The sequence below is a fragment of the Microcebus murinus genome, chromosome 9 (genome assembly GCF_040939455.1).
Source record: "Microcebus murinus isolate Inina chromosome 9, M.murinus_Inina_mat1.0, whole genome shotgun sequence".
NCBI classification, from domain to species: domain Eukaryota; kingdom Metazoa; phylum Chordata; class Mammalia; order Primates; family Cheirogaleidae; genus Microcebus; species Microcebus murinus.
In genome coordinates, this window is record NC_134112.1 from 100,845,481 (window position 1) to 100,863,987 (window position 18,507).

At 44.5% G+C, this 18,507-nt stretch overlaps 1 protein-coding gene across 3 annotated transcripts in view; it reads left to right on the forward strand.

Annotated features, from left to right (window-relative positions):
• DPP6 (dipeptidyl peptidase like 6) overlaps positions 1 to 18,507 on the forward strand; it is an 827,489-nt gene that overhangs the window by 578,969 nt on the left and 230,013 nt on the right. The gene's annotated exons all lie outside the window — the stretch shown is intronic.

Here is an 18,507-nt window from a genome sequence, read left to right on the forward strand (position 1 = left end):
CTCACCCCAGGTCATGCATAGCCAGATGCTTTTATGACATTGAATTCCTGCAGTGTTTGTACCCTCTTTGATTCTTTGACATTTAACCATATCCACTTTTGCTTTTTTATTCAATGTCCTTAATATATGTATCTAATTCTCAACTTTGAGTCTCCTAATACAATGCATTGCCTTTGCTGTCCCCTCTGGCCCTGCCCCATACCACCTACCACGGCGTTGAACTCACGGTGAACTGTCAAGAGCACGTTCCCAACTGATGAGATTGGGTGAGGTGGCTCTGTGGCTTTCAGATAGGACCAGATCCAGATCGATACCTGCCTGAACACCAGCCCTTCCCCGTCTCTGGATGGGCCCCCTGCATAGACACACACTCACCTGTGGCTTGTTCAGACAGGGGTGTTTATCAGGGCATAGCATTTGTATTTTGATGGAATTTGTGCATTTTTAACCCCGATTACATAATTTTTGTGTGTATTTGATGTTGATGAATTTAAAAACAGCCACACAAGGTGAAACATTACTAAAGCACACATGGATTAAGGACGTCAGCATCGCCCTGCTCTGCTCCTCCCCCTCCATCTCCCCTACCTCTTGTCTCGGCAGCTTCTTCCTCTTCCTGCTGCACCTGCCTTGCTCTTTCTTCCCCTTATGCTTCCGTTCTGCAGTTCCCAAGCCCAGCCGTGCTACAGGGAAAGCATCCTGGCCTCGGAACTAGGAAAACGGGTGCCAGTGTCCCCTGCCTGGCTGCTTTCTGGCTTGACCTTGAGAAAGTTATTGGAATTCTCTGGGCTTCCATTTTACCACCTATAAAGGCAGTGAGTTAGATCCTTGATTAAAGACTACCCATTCTAGGATTATGAACTATTAATATACATAATTTTCATAAATGTGAGTCATAATACTTGCGCTAGCTAAAGGTTTCCTCTTCCCACTATTCTGCTGAGTTGAAACAAATCTCTATTAGGCGGTGCCTTCCACACTGTCGTGCAGGAGGTGGGTAACACCACCACCCGTTTCCCGAAGCAAGAGAGCCCTTGTCTTCTCTCCATTCGCTCAGTGCCGGGGAGAGCCAGGCAGGCAGAGGCAGGCGTGGGCTTCATTTGCAAAGGAGGCCGTGCTGCACTTTCCTTTAACGTATTATGCCTAATAGGTTCTGACATCCGAGTGGAGTCTGCACTTTGAAGCATTTTTCTTTGCACATAAAAACTCGTATTTCACATTTAGAACAGTGCAGTACTTACTTTTTCCAGGATCAGGTATTCATTTTAGTCATGAAAAGGAAAAGGGCATTTGACCCAAATTACAAAAACCACTGAAGTAAAACTGTTCCATTTTTCCTTCACGCTTTCACTGAAAAATGCCGTGAGTATCTCCTGCTGGCTGAGCGCTGAGCTGGGTGCTCCGAGGGGTGGGAGGACAGGAGATGACTCTGCCTGCCAGGGATTTATTTCCTCGCTGACCGCTGCTGCTAATTCTAATGATATTCGAGCACAATTTTGAGCAAAACTTAAAGGATGTCCACGATGTCTTTGCATCCACTGTGTATGAAGGTATTAGGCAATGGTGTTAAGGCAGTGGAAAGCAAGAGAAAAATGGGATTTATGGGGGAAACTTCCAAAAAAAATGGATATTGAGCTGGGCCTTGAAGCATGAGTGCGTTGGAGAAACAGTGTCAACACGCAAGAATTTGCTGTTTGGAACGATGGATGCCCTGGGAATGAAAAGTCCTGAATGCCAATCTGAATCTTAGCTAGACACGTGCGGGAATCCGAACAACGGTAGGACAATAAGAGTGCCCTGCTCTACTGGAGGCAAAGCCCATTTCTTAAGATTTCTGGCGGGAATTTTTTATAGGTCCATTGGTTTTATTTTATGAAATTTTAAAACACCAGGTAGAAAGAAGAGTATGAATAAAGTATTCGTGAAGTTATTAGCTAATAAAAGCGGCTAATGTCACTATAAGGTGATTTTCTAATAAACTGTCTCACTGTCATTAAATTCCAAAAGCCGCCAAAGACTTCTTAGTACTTGGAGGCAGAGGGAACAACAGACATGCAGAGACCTTGAGGAGGGAGATGGGGCCCGTTCTAGGCGCTGAGAACTGGCGTGATTTGAGCACAGTGAGACAGACAGAGGGACAGAAAGAGAGAGAGAGAAGGAGAAGGGCAGAGAGATAGAGGGAGGGGGAGGGGGAGCAGCGAGAGGCCACAGAAGCCTGTCTGTCCAAATGTTCCCATTTTGTAAGGACACCAGTCACATTGGGTTGGGGCCCACCCCAGTGACCTCATTTTAATTTGATCACCTCTGTACAGACCCTACCTCCAAATAAGGTCACATTCTGTAGTCCCGGGGGTTAAGATTCCAACATACCTCTTTTTGGAGAGACACAATTCAACCCACAGCTAATAGTTAAGAGAAATGGCAAACTTGGCAATTGTCTTCTGTTTAGGCTTCTATTAAAACAGTGAGATACTTATTTACCAAATGAGGGCTCCATGAGAGGCCAGCATTGTCTGACAATGTACCAAACTGTGCTTGCGTGTGAAAGGGGTGGGGAAACTTGCCCTTTCCCCCAAAAGTTCACTGAGAGATCGACTCACATTTAAGGCGGATTAATAAGAGAAAGGTTTGTTTACCTCATGCTCAGGAGAATCACAGCGTGATTACCCATATCCCAGTGAAGTTGAGGTGTTTTTATACCTATCTTTTGGGAGGGGAGGGGATGAGGAATACAGGTCAGTCTGTCTAGAGGTGACAGTGGTGCTAGGGAGGACAGATGGATAGGGGGACAGATTGACTTGTAAATGAGTCTCTACAAATTAAATGAACCCCAAACCCGAGGGGAGGGACAGGTGTTATATTTAAATGGTTTGGGCCAGCCCTGGTGCATTCTTGATCTCCTTTCCTGCAATATACTGAGATAACAGGGAGAGGTTCCTTTGATCGGCTCAGTCTGGTTTATGCAGGTAGAGGGAAAGCCCCTTGCAAAGCTTGTTGATCTCGAAGGGCCTGGAATTCAAAATACTCTTTCTGCATAGGAATCCTAGTTTGGGGTGAAATTTCCTGAGCTCTTCACATTTCACAAGCACATTTAAATCTTAAGTCCTGATTTTCATACCAAGAAGCATAGACAAATCAACACTTCATAAGTTAAAAAACCGCTTTAGAAGATAACAAAAGAAAACAACTAATTGAAACAATGTAACACTGAACTTCTAGGTGTAACCTATGCAGAGCAAAAGTTCTTCCCAGGTTGGGCTATTTGTTGCAGACTGCCCTTGCCATTGTGCAGATCCCAGATGGGAGGGACTGTGAGCTGCCTGCCAGAGCATGGTTCAGTTTCCAGCTGCCAGCCTGAGTTTGTTGGTGTCACTGACTCCAACAGCAAAACACTGGTGCATGAAATTAACAACCTTATAAATAGATTACAGCAACTCAGTTAGACAAAAGGCTGCAGTTATCCTCTGGAAACAATTGAACACAATTCCAGTAAAAGGCTTGCCAAATACCGCTTTGTAATTCAAGGAAGCTAACAACAGATGAAATGTACTGCCTTGTCTCCGTGTCCTGGAGCTCAGCTCCGCTGTGACTGAGCATAGGCCAGCACAACCTGCGTGCCTCAGCCAGTGAAGTGAGTGAGGATGCTCGGGGAACTACACAGGGGTGTTGTTGGTTTGTGTTTTCATGGCACTTTGTGTCCTTTTTGATCTTCATTCTGCAAACTCCTATTTGGTATGTCCATCCTCAGGGATCTTACTGTGAAAACACCGCCTCTACTGCTGACGGTTAGTGTTGCCGCAGGCCCTAGAACGAAGGGCTGAGTGGGGAAGGGGCTCTGGGCACAGCTCGCCATTGCCTTCGGGGAGACCCTGCAGCAGTGGGGCTGGGCTCCCCCAGTGGCAGACTGGATGACAGCTGCACCTTATTTGGGGGATGACTCCTGTGAATGTGCGTGGTGTGGATTCTGCCGCCAGCACTGCACATAGCGATGCGTACTTGCAAATAAGTGCAACCCAAGTACACAAAAGAGCAGACTGGTGCTTCCAGAGAGAGCTCTGTCCGCCCTCTCCATGGAGTCCAGTCAAGGGCGGATGAAGGCCCCACGGTGGGCACCGAGGGCAGTGCCACAGGTCTGGCCGAGGACTGCCACACCGTCGTGAGGTTATAAAGTGCTTTCCTATTGTTTACCTCTTTTATTTCAAAAAAATAACCACATGGAGTTGACAGAGTGGAAGATATCCTCATTTTATTTATAAGTGAAGGAAACGTGGGTCAGGTGGTTCAGGGAAAATTCGTGGCAGAGCGAAGGCAAGAACCTTTGTTTTCTTTCTCAGCCAAGTCCCTTCGCTCCAGTGTGGACCTCTGAGACCTAGCCCCAGTCCCTCCTCGAATCATGGGCACACACAGAGTCAAAGGGTTGCATCTGGGCTCAGAAATGTTCTCTTCAGTCCCTCAAGTTTTGGCAAACGTTCATCTGTGTCGTGACACTTTAACTTCAGTCTTCTCTATGAGGTCACACGTTTTCTTTGTAAAACTATCTCATGATGGGCCTACTCCCAGCGAAAGCTGTTAGCCTCTGGTGACTCACTGCAGTTTGCCAGCTCTTTTGGGAAATGTAAACTTTAAGCAATCTTCCTAAGTTTCAAAGAAGCACAATTTTTCCACAGCTGGGAGGGGATTGGGGGAGGCAGAGCTCAGGTGGTGATGCTCAGCCCAGTTCCTAACAGGCCACAGACTGGTACCAGGCCGTGGCCCAGGGGTTGGGGACCACAGTCGTAGATAACATATAGTTAGGTCTTGCTTTTTTTGCTTTTTTTTTACAATCTGACAATCTCTGCCTTTTAAACAGAAGGTTTAGATAAGGGATTAGCAAACTGTGGCCCCTGAGCCAAATTTAGCTCACCGCCAGTTCTTTTAAATAAAGTTTTATTAGAAAACATCTATGAGCATTTGGTATTGTCTAAGGCTATCTTTCCACTGCTAAAGTAGTTGCAATAAAGAATTATGACCTGCAAAACCTAAAGCATTTATTATCTGTCCCTTTAAAGAACATATTACTGACACTTGGCTTAAACCATTATATTTAAAATATTCATATTATATTTGATGTAATTATGAACAGAATTTGGTTTAAATCTACCATTTGCTATTTGTGTCTTTACATATCCCATCTGATTTTCGGTTTAGTTTTTTCTGTCCAGTTTTTCCTGTCCTCTTTTGGTTACTTATGTTTCTTGTTATTTCATTTGATTTTCACTATTGAATTAACAAGCCCTTTGTTTTGCTTTTCAACGGCTGCTCTGTGTTTACAATGAACATCTAACTTGTCACAATTTATCTTCAAATGACACGGCACTCGACACAGTATGTACGAGCCCTACAGCGGCACCCTTCCACCCCATCGCCCTTGCTGACATTTGGCCGTGCGTTTCATTTCTCACTGTAATACGTCGGCATTATTTTCAGTTTAGAAAATAAACTATCTTTAAACTAAGAAAAAAATAGCTTTGTATTTGTAGACCTATTTCTTAGTTCTTAATTCTTTTGTGTAGATACAAATTTCCTCTGGCTTTGTTTTCCTTCTGCCTGAAGAACAACTTCTCACGTTGCAGTGCTGGTCTACTGGCAGGGAATTCTCTCAGCTCTTGTTTATCTAAAGAATTCTTTATTTCACTTTCATTTTCTAAAGATGTTTTTGCTGGGTAAAAGGCTTCCAGATTGATAGATTATTTTTTCTTCCAGTACTTAACTGTGTCATTTCCTTGTTTCTGAGGAGGACTCTATTGCCATTCCTCTCTTTGTTCCTCTGTACACATGTTTTTTTCCCTCTCTGGATGCATTCAAGATTTTAACTTTAGTTTTCAGCAGTTTGAATATTATGTGCATAGATGTAATAGATGTAAGTTTAATTTGTTTGGGGTTCTGTGAATTTTGCAGATCTGTTGTTAGTCGTCTTCTATTCATCGTTATCTCTTCACATAGTTCTCATGTCCCATTCTCTCATTTCTCCTTCCGGGTCTATGCTGATACGCATCTCAGATCATTTATATTGTTCCAAGCCTCTGGACGCTCTGTTCCATTTTTATTTATTTACTTTTTAAAATCTTTTTTCGTCAATGTTAAGAAAGAAAAGTCAGACACAAAAGAATAAAACTATAATAGTTCCATTAATACAAAGTCAGCAATGCTCCAACTAATCTACGGAGATAAGAATTGGGATGGGATGTAGGGTTAGAGAGGTGCAATAATTTCTTAGTGTTTGATAAAATTATATTTCTTGAGTTATACAGTTTTTACACTGGCTGTAAATTCATCGAACTTATATACATGATTTGTATGCTTTTTCTGGATGTGTTTTTCTTCTAGTTAAAAGTTTATTTTTAAAATGAGAAACAGTCTCCTATGTGTTCTTCTTCTAAAGATTATGAATTTTGTTTAGGTCTATAATCTTTCTGGAATTTATTTTTATTTATGTTGTGAAGAAAGAATCTGACTTTATTTTTCTCCTATACTAAAGTTGATGAATGTCAACTTTCCATCAGGATTCATTAAATTGTTCCATCCTGTCCTGGTAGTTTTTTTATTGCATTAATAGCCATGTACTGCTGCCATGGATGTATGATCCATTTCTTGTTTTTGCTTATGTTCTGTTTATCTGTCCTTACACAACACCAAACTTTTCAAGCACTCTGGCTTTATGACAAATTTTTGTACCTGGTATGCTGAGTCCTTTCTTCTAATTCTTCTCTTTAAAAATTGCATTGGCTATTATTCACCCATTACTCTTCCGTATGAATCTGGAATCATCTTTCAAATTTTATTAAAATCCCTATTGGTGCTTTTATTGAAATTATATTGAATTGAGATATTAATTTGGGGACAGTTGACAACTTCATGATGTTGAATTATCCCATCCTGGAGTATGGTATATAGCATAAATAGGTAGGTCTTCTTTTAAGTCTTCCAATAAAATGTTGTAATACCATAAATGTCTCAAATACATTTTAGAATAATTATTTCTGTATAATTTTTAAATAGTATAAATTAGTTCTTTATTTTTAATCACTGATTTTTATCAGCGAATGGAAATGCTAATGACTATTTATTTATTTATTTAGAGGTAGGATCTCTCTCTGTCACCCAGACCGGAGTGATCATGGCTCACTGCAGCCTCCAACTCCTGGGCTCAAGAGGTGCTCCTGCCTCAGTCTCCCGAGTATCTGCAACTACAGGCATGAGCCTGTACATAGCACCATTCACAGTTAAGAGAAATGTAAACAAATGCAGAGATGCAGTATTAAACCATAACTGCTTAAAAGTAATTGTAGTACACATGGTACTTCTGTAATAATTTTGTAGCCACCTCCTGCTGCTATCTTGGTGAGTTCAAGTTTTGTCAGTATCCACTTTGGCCTGGTGTGGTGGCTCACGCCAGTAATCCTACTGCTCTGGGAGGCCAAGGCAGGAGGATCGCTTGAGCTCTGGAGTTTGAGACCAGCCTGAGCAACAGGGAGACCCTCATCTCTACTAAAAATGTAAAAAAAAAAAAAAAAATTAGCCAGGCATGGTGGCAAGTACCTGTAATCCCACCTATTCGGGGGGCTGAGGCAGGAGGATGGCTTGAACCCAGGAGTTTGAGGTTGTGAGTAGGTTGACGTCTCAGCAATCTAGCCCAGTTGACAGAGCGACACTCTGTCTCAAAAAAAAAAAAAAAAAGAAAAGAAAAAGATGCCATGTGGTGCTAGTCTTCTTTGCGTGAGCAGTTTCATCTTTCCAGTAAGTTGCATATCACAGTAAAAAGCAATCTCTCGGGGTTCTTGAGTATTTTTCACCATGTTCGGTTTAGTACCATAAACATTGAATAACACCGTGGGACCCATGGAAAGTGCCAGCATGATGCTAGAAGTGTTCCCAGGAAGCAGAGAAAAGTCATGATGTTCCAAGGAAGAGTTGAATTGCTTGGTATGTGCTGTGGATTGAAGAGCCGCCCACCACTGCAGACAGATGGTCCCTCTTGTAAACAGATGATACAGCTTACCCTATCGATGGATACAGTACTGTAAATGCATTTTCTCTTCCTTATCATTGTGTTAATAACATTTTATTTTCTCTGGCTTACTTTATTATAAGAATACCTTATATAATACATAGAACTTACAAAATATATGTTAGTCAACTATTTGTATTGTCAGTAAGTCTATTAATAGTTAAATTCGGGGGGAGTCAAATTTATACGTAGATTTTCAACTGCCCAGGGGTCAGCACCCCTCACCTCCACATTGTTCAAGGGTCAACTATCCTGATAAATTTTGACAATTACTGAAATCACATTTTGTTTTTTCTACATACCAGACTTTTTCTCTGCTTCGCTTTTACCCCTTTACTGTGTTTTCTAGGATTGATCGAATGTTCTTTATGCTGTTTCCCTCTCTGACAGCCCTGTACCCAGGTCTTGTGTCATTCCTGGCAAGTGTTTTGTTCCATCTTGTTTAACCCTTCCCACATCAGTCATAATAATCATCATCAATTAATACAGCTATTTAGTTCACCCACATAATTAGTAATTTCTTTGTTCATCATTGATAACTATGTCTCATTCTTAGGGATTCAGTCTCCTTTGGTGGTCATCTCGGGGAATATTTGGGACTGATAAGCTATCACAGTTCAGGTAGATAGAATTTTCTAGTCTCATTTTCAAGGAAGGTTAATCCATGTGTGGGTACTGGCTTCCTTAAGGGGTCCGAGGTTTTGAATCCTAAGCCCCATGAAGCCCCAGGGTCCTACCCTGCCCCGTGATGGCATTACAAGCTCAGGCCCCAACCCTAGACCTATGTTCAGACCTGATACCCCAGTTAGCTGCTCAGGTTTATGCTGGAACTCAGTGTTCTCACTGCGAATTATATCCTCATCTCTGGCATCTAGAGAGTTCTCTTATCTCAAGTTTTATGCCTGTTCAAGCAGTTTCATTATGTTATATCTACATGCGTGTAATGGAAGGGTGTTCTCTGTTAGCTCAGCGTACGCAATGTGGGGAACCTCGTGCTGTCCTGTTCCTCGCGGTGTCTCTGCAAGTGATCCCGCTGCGTGACTGCCCGTCCGCCGGCCTCTCTTACACGTTGTTAGAGCACTTCCTAGAGAAGGTGTCACGTCTAAGATGCAAGCTTACACGTCAGTTCACATGTTCCCATCTTGATCTAAACTTAGTGCTCTCATTTCTTAATACAAGTAAATTTGTTGACACTCCTGTACTTGTGATTTAGTGTGTTCTCCTGTGTTCTCAAGCACCTTCAATATATCTTCCCGTGTTTCTGTGTCACTCACATATACACGCACACACACGCTCACACGTGTATGCCCACGTGCACAGGCACAAACACACATACTCTCACACATGTGTACGCACACATACATGCACACAGGCACACATGCACATTCACACACATGCACACACTCACTTCCAGCACTCAGTGGGACCTTCTGTTCACGGTCACTACAGAACAAATGTCCTCATCCTACTGACACATGTACGTGGCCTCTGCTGGTCTTACGACTTGACGTTCCCTTCCCATGTTATTCCTACTTTACCTCTGTGGTTCATCCTATATGATTTCCATTCAGCCTATTGTAAGTTTTGAATGCCTTTTCTGGAATTGATCTTTGTTTTCGATAGAGTCATTGGTTCCTTTTCATGGTGGAATTTTCCAGAAACCATCATTGCTTTTGACATTCTCTTTGAAAAACAAAACATCTACCTTGACTCTTGTCATCAACATAATGTATAGCCATAAAAAGTCAAATCAACCATTCATGTGTGGTTCTGTCTAATAGATACCTGTTAAGCAAACGTCATGCTGAAGGTGTGAGTCAGATGCTGGGTGTTACCCAGTGAGCAAGATGGACAGTCTCTGTCTCCTGGAAGGGAAGGGAGAAAGAAAAGTCCTGGCTTTAGCTTTATGGGCACATGGTCCAATGGAAAAATTAGGACTTGTGTTAAAATTCTGAGTATAAAACGAGTGGTGCCAAGATTAACTGCTGCGTTTTAGAGGTAACAAAAAGCATTGGGGGTTCACGTGGTTCCCAATGGCTTCACCTAACTGATAATCTTGAAATTGAGTGTTGAAAAAGGCATGAAATTTATCTAGGCCAAAATACAGATGGGACGGCATTTCAGATGGGAGAAGGAAATGAGTAAAGACCCTGAGGTGTCATGTGGAGTCAAGCAAAGGGTGGTTCAAAGTGAGGAGAGAGTGGAGAGCTGGGCTGAAAATTGAACCCCCTACTGCTTAGAGGCACCAACTTCTGACGATGAATTTCTTGCAGCAAATGTGTCCTGTTTGAGTTCTGCAATGTCACAGTGCTTCTGTGACCAACTTTTGATCTTTGACATTAAGGTCTTACATTAGTGTTACATCAAGTATTCTATTGAAACCCAAGAAAAATCCATTCCACGTTCTGTCTTTTGTGTTATTTTTGCCTGTGTCGTGATTTCTGTGTTTGTGTGCTTCCATTTGTCTTTTTGCTCTAAAAAAATTCTTTTATGGTCTGTCTTTCTCAGAGTTCATGCTGATTTCCACGCACATAGCCGTCCTTTCTTGGTTTAATCACAGCGGCTTGTGTGGTGTTGGGCTTTTTCTTACTGCATCGTAATTTCCGACTCCCGACCTCTCGCCTCTCAACAGATTGGTAGTGAATCATCTTCCTTCAGTTCTTTCAGACTCTCAGTCTAAACGGCATTTTAAATCCAAGCTGACTGCCCATTAAATTCATTTGCTGTGCTGAAGCGTATCTGGTAACTTGCCTGAGATGAATTTGTGTCCATTATTGCATTAGAGATGGTTTCATGCAGTTGACTATGCAGACAGCCTAATGATAGCTGTGGTGGCCAAAGCTATTTGTCACCTCCTGACTTCTGACTCACGTGTCTTGTAAATGTTGTTACAATGAACAGATCTACCGATAGAAGACATGCATGAGCTCAGACAGATGATGTTGCTCTGTGCACACAAACACACCTCACTTTCCCTCACTGGCCCGGGAGCTGGCTACGGGCAGAGTCTCTTATTCATTTTATTATGTTCAATACCAAAAGGAATACTTTATTCAAAATAGAGCCTCAGCAAATGTTTGTAGGATGTAAACAAAAACATACAAACAAACAAAAAACACCTGGACCTCTTTGCATATCCAGAAGAGATGAGAGGTGCTCCATCTCTTGGTTCTAGGAATGTTTTCTTCCTTTTCTCTCATGTACATCCCAGAGAAGCTAGTTTTTACTACTACTCAACCAGCCTTTTTTTGCTAGTAGAGGGCACCGTTGTTTCTAACGATGTTAGACTTCTGCTGACAGCACTGACACTTTACCTCATGTGTGTTACTTGCTTTTTGAAATTAGGCTTTGCATATTAAGACAACTGGAGACTCACATGCAGTTGTAAGAACTAACGCAGAGAGATCCTGTGCGCTTTGCCCAGATCCCCTAATGGTAGTCTAGCAAAACTACAGTACCACAAGCAGGACAGTTGACAGCGACACCACCCACTGATCTTATTCAAAGTTTTCCATGTGTGTGGGAGTATTTAGTTCTGTGCAATCTTATCATATGTGTAGGTTCATGTGACACCACCCACAATGGTTTGAATGTGTCCCTGAGAAAGCACACGTTGGAAACTCAATCCCCAGCGCAGCAGTGCCCGTGGGCTGAGGGGAACGTTTGGGTCACGAGGGCAGTGGATGAATGGCAGTTACTGAAAGGACTCGAGGCTGCTCTCTTGCCCTTCCGCCTTCGTCATGGGATGGACGCCACAGCAAGGAGGCCCTCCCCTGATGCTGCCCTTTGACCTTGGACTTTCCAGCCTCCAGAACTATGAGCCAGTAAATTTCTGTTTGTTATAAATTACTTAGTCTATGATCTTCTAATATGGCAGCACAAAATGGACTAGGACCCCACCACGGCCAAGATACAGAACAGTCCATCGTGAGGACCCCTCGTGAGACCTTTTACAGCCACAGCCACCCCCTGCTTCTGCTCCTCCCTGACCCCTGGCCACCATTAACCTCTTGTCCATCTCTACAATTTTGTCATCTCAAGAAATTTATGTAAGCAGAATCAGAACAGGATGTAATCTTTTAAGATTTTTTTTTCCCACTTTTCATAATTCTGAGAGCCACGCAAGTTGTTGCATGGGTCATTTCCACTTTTGGGCTATTACAGATAAAGCTTCCATGAAGATTTATGTGCAGATTTTTATATGAACATAAGTTTTTATTTCTCTGGAATAAATGTCTAAGAATTTGATTGCCGGGGCATGTGGTGATTGGATGCTTGGTTTTTTTTAAAGAAGCTGCCACTGTTTTCCATAGAGATGGTACCACTTTACATTCTCACGAGCAGTGTGTGAGGGACTCAGTTTCTCTCCGTCCTCCCCAGCATTTGGTGGTGTCATTATTTTGTATTTTGGCCCTCATGATAGGAGTTGAGTTAGTCCATTTGGGCTGCTATGACAAATTACCATACACTGGGTGGCTCATAAGCAACAAAAGTTTATTTTTCACAGTTCTGGAGGCTGAAACTTTGAGATGTGGGTGTCAGGACGGTGCAGTCCTGGTGACGAACCTCCCCTGGGTTGCAGACTGCCAACTTGTTGTTGTGTCCTCACATGACAGAGAACAGAGAGGGGAAAGCAGGCTCCTCAGGACTGTCATACGGGCATGATCTCACTCATGGAGCCTTTGCCCTTAGGACCTCACGTCATCCACGTCACCTCCGTCAGGCCCTACTTCTTAACACATTTGGGGTAGGGTTTCAACAGATGAATTTTGAGGAGACACAACCATTCAGTTCATAACGGGTGTGTAGTGATATTTACTTTTTAAATTGTATTTACATTTTAAATCTTTCTTGCACTGGCGGTGAACCAGGGAGTTAAGGCTCACAGATGTAAACCTTATCTGATAGGTGAAGCCAGTGGCTCAGGAGGTCAGATGCTTGTTCAGGGTCACAAAGGTCACCAATGGCAGAGCTCTGTCTAGACGCCAAATTCCTCCCTCACTGTTTTATGTTCTCTTGATTAAGTTGAGCTTCGAGTGATAATGAAATCTATTATTCCTAAAACTGTGAGGATCAGGCAGCCCATCCTCCAACATCCTCCCCTTAATTCTAGAATGTCAAACACGTGCTAGGGCTGAGCAGCGAGACTGCCGTGAGCTAGGGGACCCAGCGCCAAGCTTCCGGGTGAAGGGGGTTTGGTGGGAAACCATCTGTGCTTTTCTCCAAATACAGGACTTTCTTTGCACCTGGCCTCTTGGGAGCCACTCTCTGGCATGGCGCAGCCTCTGGGCCCCGTCCCGGCTGCCTTGCCCACCCGCGGCTCTCCTGGCTTCCGCAGCCGCCCTCCGGTCCTGGCCCCGCACACTGTAGCCAGCCCTCCTTCCTTTGCTCCGGTCTCCTCTTTTTTTTCTCTCTCTCTTCAGATAAATGGGGCTCACATAGGGTTGACTTGTGTGAGCTTCTTGTAACTGCTTTGGTTCTATTGGTTTTTAATTTTCCTGTTTGAGTCAGTTTAATTACTGGAGGAGTTGGAGTCTAAATCTTAACTAAGCAATAATGAGATTAGCCTGATGTTTGAAGAGTAGGAGGGAGGAAAGGGGCGTTGCATTCTGTTTGCATTTTTCCTTCTCTATGAAGTGTCCAAGTAGTTTTTTTCTTAGGTGCAAATGAAACAGGTTTCCACTCAAGTCAGATCACTGTGCCTTGTTGTTTTGAATGGTTTATTGGGTTTTATAGCTCTGTTTTCTTTTCTCCGGCAAAGTTGCCCTACCTTTGCTTGAAAACCATGTTATTTCTGCACTATTTGAGGGCTCCTTTATTGCTTGTGCTTAAATTAATGTCGGCCGCAAAGCAATCAGTAGAAACTTGAAGTTTAAATCCTCCCAGGAGCTAACGTTAAATGTTAATGTTTGATTTAATTGAAGCATTCCGAGATCTGAGCATTAACCGGTTAGAGGACTTTTATTAGCTAACAAAGGAGGAGAAGTAGGGGAAAGGCCTGATCTAGCCAGGCCATTTCTTTTAGATGTTTATCAAGAACTTGCCATTTCTTTTAGACGTTTATCAAGAACTTGCCCTTGACAAAAAGATTACAAGATGGGCAAAGTGTGTCCAATGTGGTCATTGGCCAGTTCTCACTGTAATGTGCAAACTGATAGTTTACTCCCCTCTCGGGGCCATCCTGAGGCTTAACTGGGCAGTTACGTGCAGAGCCCAGGGGTAGAGGGTTTCCTTCAGGGGGACCTGTCTTGGGTGCCGTGGGCAGCTGGAGGTCCCACTTTGCAGGGAGATGGTCGGAATTTAGGGTGTGCATTTCCTCTGGGCATTTCAACTTTGCTGTGCAGGAGAGTTTTGCAGGGAGGCCTGCTGGGCAGGAAATGCAGTGGTTCTTGGCCGTCTTTGTTCTTAACCACTTCGGTACCAGCCTCGACTATAGTCGGCAGCCACAGATGAACGCGCATAGCGACTTTAGCCAACAGCCATGATATGACCTTTCTGATTTTTCATTTATCAAAATAAAATTGTGAACATTTAAATATAACATAATGAAAACATATATGTATATGCTACCTATTCTGATTTCCATTACAAATAGAGCTGCCTATAAAGTAAAACAAGCTTTCAGTGCTTTCAAGCTTTCTTCATCACACAAGAGCAAAACAGATTCGTCGTCAATGCACAGCACAAACTATCATGCAGACTGTGAGTGGCGGCTGTGGGCAAGGTTTCGCGGCCGGTGAGCACGTACCGAAGTGGTTAATAAAAATTCCTGGCACCAGGGACCACAGCCAAATAACTTTCTCACCTGTGAAAGGAGAGGCAGAGAAGGGAATCCCAAGGACCCTCTTAGCTCGGCAGTTCCAGCGATTATATGTAGTCTGCAAATGGCCAATAATGTGCAATCGCTAACAGTTAAAAATTTAAAAACAAAAACTGTAGAACTCATCAAATCACACTTCATGCTTACTCATACAAATGATAAGATCCCTTTACTGCTAGGTTTATGATTCATCATAGAATACATTCAAATTTTCTTTCTAAATGACTATTCATCTCATATTGAATTTTAAAATATTATAATCTATTTCCCCATCCGGTGTTTTGTGGGAAATATATATACTTAATGCTTATCATTGTAACCAGGTGTAGGTGTACAAAGTTCAGTGACATTAAGCACGTTCACAGTGTTACGTAGCTGTCACCACTGCGTACACATAAAACTTTTTTGTCACCCTGACACTCTGTCCTCGTTAACCACCAGCTCCCCGCTCCTCCCAGTGCCCGGTGACAGTCCCTCTTCTGCCTTCACCTTCCATGGACGTGTCTCTTCCAGGCACCTCAGATACGCAGAATCACCCGGCATTTGTCCTGCATCTGCCTTGATGCTCTCAGCACATAAAACCTCCAGCTCCAGTTTTAAGAGACTCTCCAGAGCGGTAGGCTGCCAGCCTCCTGGCTGATTTAGGGACAGTCCTGCCCAGGGGCTCTTGGTTTGGCTGTTTTTCTGTCACCCCACTGAAAAGCTCACCCACCCTTGAACTTGGGGAGTCCCCATGCCCTACAGGGCAGACAGCCGTCCCTGTCACCAGGACTGCTCTGGCCGGGAGCCCCAGGTTTGCGGGCAGACCCTTCTGGAGCCAGTCTTGGTTCCCCAACACGTAACGCCCATGAGCACAAGGGCGCCCCCCAGTGGTGGTGGAAGAAACTGGTCCTCAGCTCCACCCCCAGAGACTGATTCAACAGGTCTTGGGTAAGAGTTAGGAATCTGCCTTTCTAAAAACTTAATTTTTTTTTTATCCCATCATCTTTTCAAAATTGAATGCTGTGTGCTTGCTGTAAACAGCTCATAATTGTCCATGAAATTACGAGCTTAAGTTCCAAAAACACCCTTTATTTTTTAGCTGAAAGAAGGTAGGCTCCAAACCAGCATTAGAAGGAGTCTGAAAATGCAGACTCAAAAGGTTGAGGGTTTGGGAGGGACGGAGGGTGTGGGAGATGACAGGGACAGAGACAAATCTTCCTCGTGTGTGACTCTTGTGCGTGAGCAGCTCCCCCAGAGGGCGCCAGAGAGTCACTTCCTCTGAGCTGGAGACGGTTCTCTCATCTAGAGCTGGGTCAGACTAAGCGAACAGATACATATAAGAGAAGAAAATAAGCACAAACATATGAGACTGGGTCTCCGCCTACCCAAGGAGGAGCACTAAGTATTCACCTTGAGGTGAACACAGAGACAGGGAACATTCTGGAATGTTAAAGATTCCATTTCATTCATAGAAAGCAAATGCATCAGTTCTCTAATTTTATCTTCTTTAAAATGTTATCTCATCAAGTTAAAAATCTGTAACCTTTAGCAAAGAAGAAACACAGCTGCAAGTCGGAGCTCACGGAACTGTCTTTCCGAAGCGTCTCCATATGGCTGCTGACGTCAGACATCACGGCAGGCCGCCTTCATCCCCCAGCGCCAAATATTTGTTAACTTTCTGCTGCATGTCAGCATCTCTGATAGAGCATGTTTGTTTTTGGCTTTTAAGAAGCTCAGGGACTTAGCCCATGACCTAAAGCACACGCTTGCCGAGCCCGGGGGTTTCTGCAGAGGGCCCAGCGCTTTGTGTTTGGTCAGAGAACAAAAGAGCAAACCCGGCCGAGAGGACGGAGCGGCAGGGGTGGGCTCCTTCCCCCCACGTGAGCTTCTCACTCCACCCCACAGTCCACACCAAAAGTGGACTAATTTTCTTTGAGAACACAAAATACATTGCTGTCTTGTGCAGTTGCGGACGCCAGAGTGTGTGTCCAGGGTTCCATCCCTGCTGCCGTCTCCGTCTCGTGGACAGCGATGTGCCTTCTCGGTCTGCGCTCTGACTGTGGGAAGATGCTGATCAGATGGTCAGAGCGCAGGGCCTTCTAGCAAGATCTGCTGACCCAAACGAAATCAGCCATCAGGTTCTGTTTTCTCTCTGCCCGTCTCTGGGATGTAGCAGTGGGTTTCACCACCTGCCACCGTCCCTGCCTGCTGGACACATGTATGGGGCAGCGAGTAAATAAATTCGTAGATATGTAAGGCTTCTGGTTACTTGAGTATTTGTTTGTATATAAATAAGCAAAGACCTGCTCCATGCCCTTCCTCCCAGGAAATAGCAAATTGTTCTCCATTAGCAAAAGACTAAAGAGAAACTCTAGGATCCAGACCAATGGAAGACAGAGAAAGAGAGAAGGTTTAGAGGGAGGACAGGGGATCAGCAGGTGCCATGCTTTCTTTTCATGGGAAAGAGAACTGGACCCAGAGTGGCGTAAGTGAAGAAGGGGGGCTCCCTGACAGAGCTGGGCTGGGGAGCTTCAGGCCAGGATGCAGATGGAGTGAGCAAGACCCGGCTTCCCTCTTCCTGTCTCACTCCTAACGTTATCTGCTCACACAATTTTTCCCCTTCGTACTGGAGCTGCTGCATCCTCCAGCTCATCATCCCTTATGGCTGTTAAGAGCTGGTAGAAGGTTCCAGGACTGCATCATTCCAGAATTATATCCTGTGGGGAAAAGCACATCCACTTTTCTTGTAGATCAAAAAGGCCCAGCCCTGCGTTTCTTTGGCCCTAACGGGCTTTTCCAGGGTCATGTCCCGTCCCCAGCCCCGGAGGAGGAGGCTCAGCAGAGGTGCTGTGGGGTGAGAGCAGGCTCCCGGGGAGCTAAGCGGAGACACGGGGATGAGGTCCCAGGAGCCCAGGCCCCAGCTGCGGTGAGCTGAATTCCATTCCCTTCCTCGCACACAGGGTGTCACCTTCACAGACACGGCCACCCCTTTGTCCCGTTAGACCACCGGTTCCTTTAATGTCAGAGTCAGGGTGCAGAGTGGAGCCTTCAACGTCATTCAGTTTTGCTCTCACTGTGATTGTGTGCACCCCTACATTTTACTGGTGTGGAAACCGAGGCCCCAGGAGTCTGGGGCACGCTCAGAGCCACGCGTTCCTGGAGACGGGGCTGCGGCCTCTACAGCAGGGTGAGCTGCTCTCGCGTGCCTTGAAAACTCGGCACACGCCTGCACCTAGTCAGTGCTCCGCAGGCAGGAATCCCACGTGAGCTCAGTTCTGTCTTTCTCCACGTCTCACGGATGAGGGGACTGAAGCTCAGAGCGTGTTTCTGAGTGGCCCGAGGTCGCACAACCATTGGGCGGCGCAGCGTCTGCACTGTGCGCTCACGATTCAAAAGCGCATCCTCCACCACCCGTTATTTGTTTACCCTTATCTTCAAATCAACGTGAGCCTGGTGTCGTCGCCCATTGCCGCTTTGTCCTAGACAATGATGTCAGCGGGGTCTAGGTCCGGTGGCTACTTACATCTTTTCGATTATATGCCAAGACAAGTAGAAATTTGTGTTGATAAAAGAACGTTTGCTCTCACACCACTGAAGATGTCCTCACCTGCCACCAGTGAGATATGAACACGCTTGTGGGAAGTCTGACCTCCGCTAC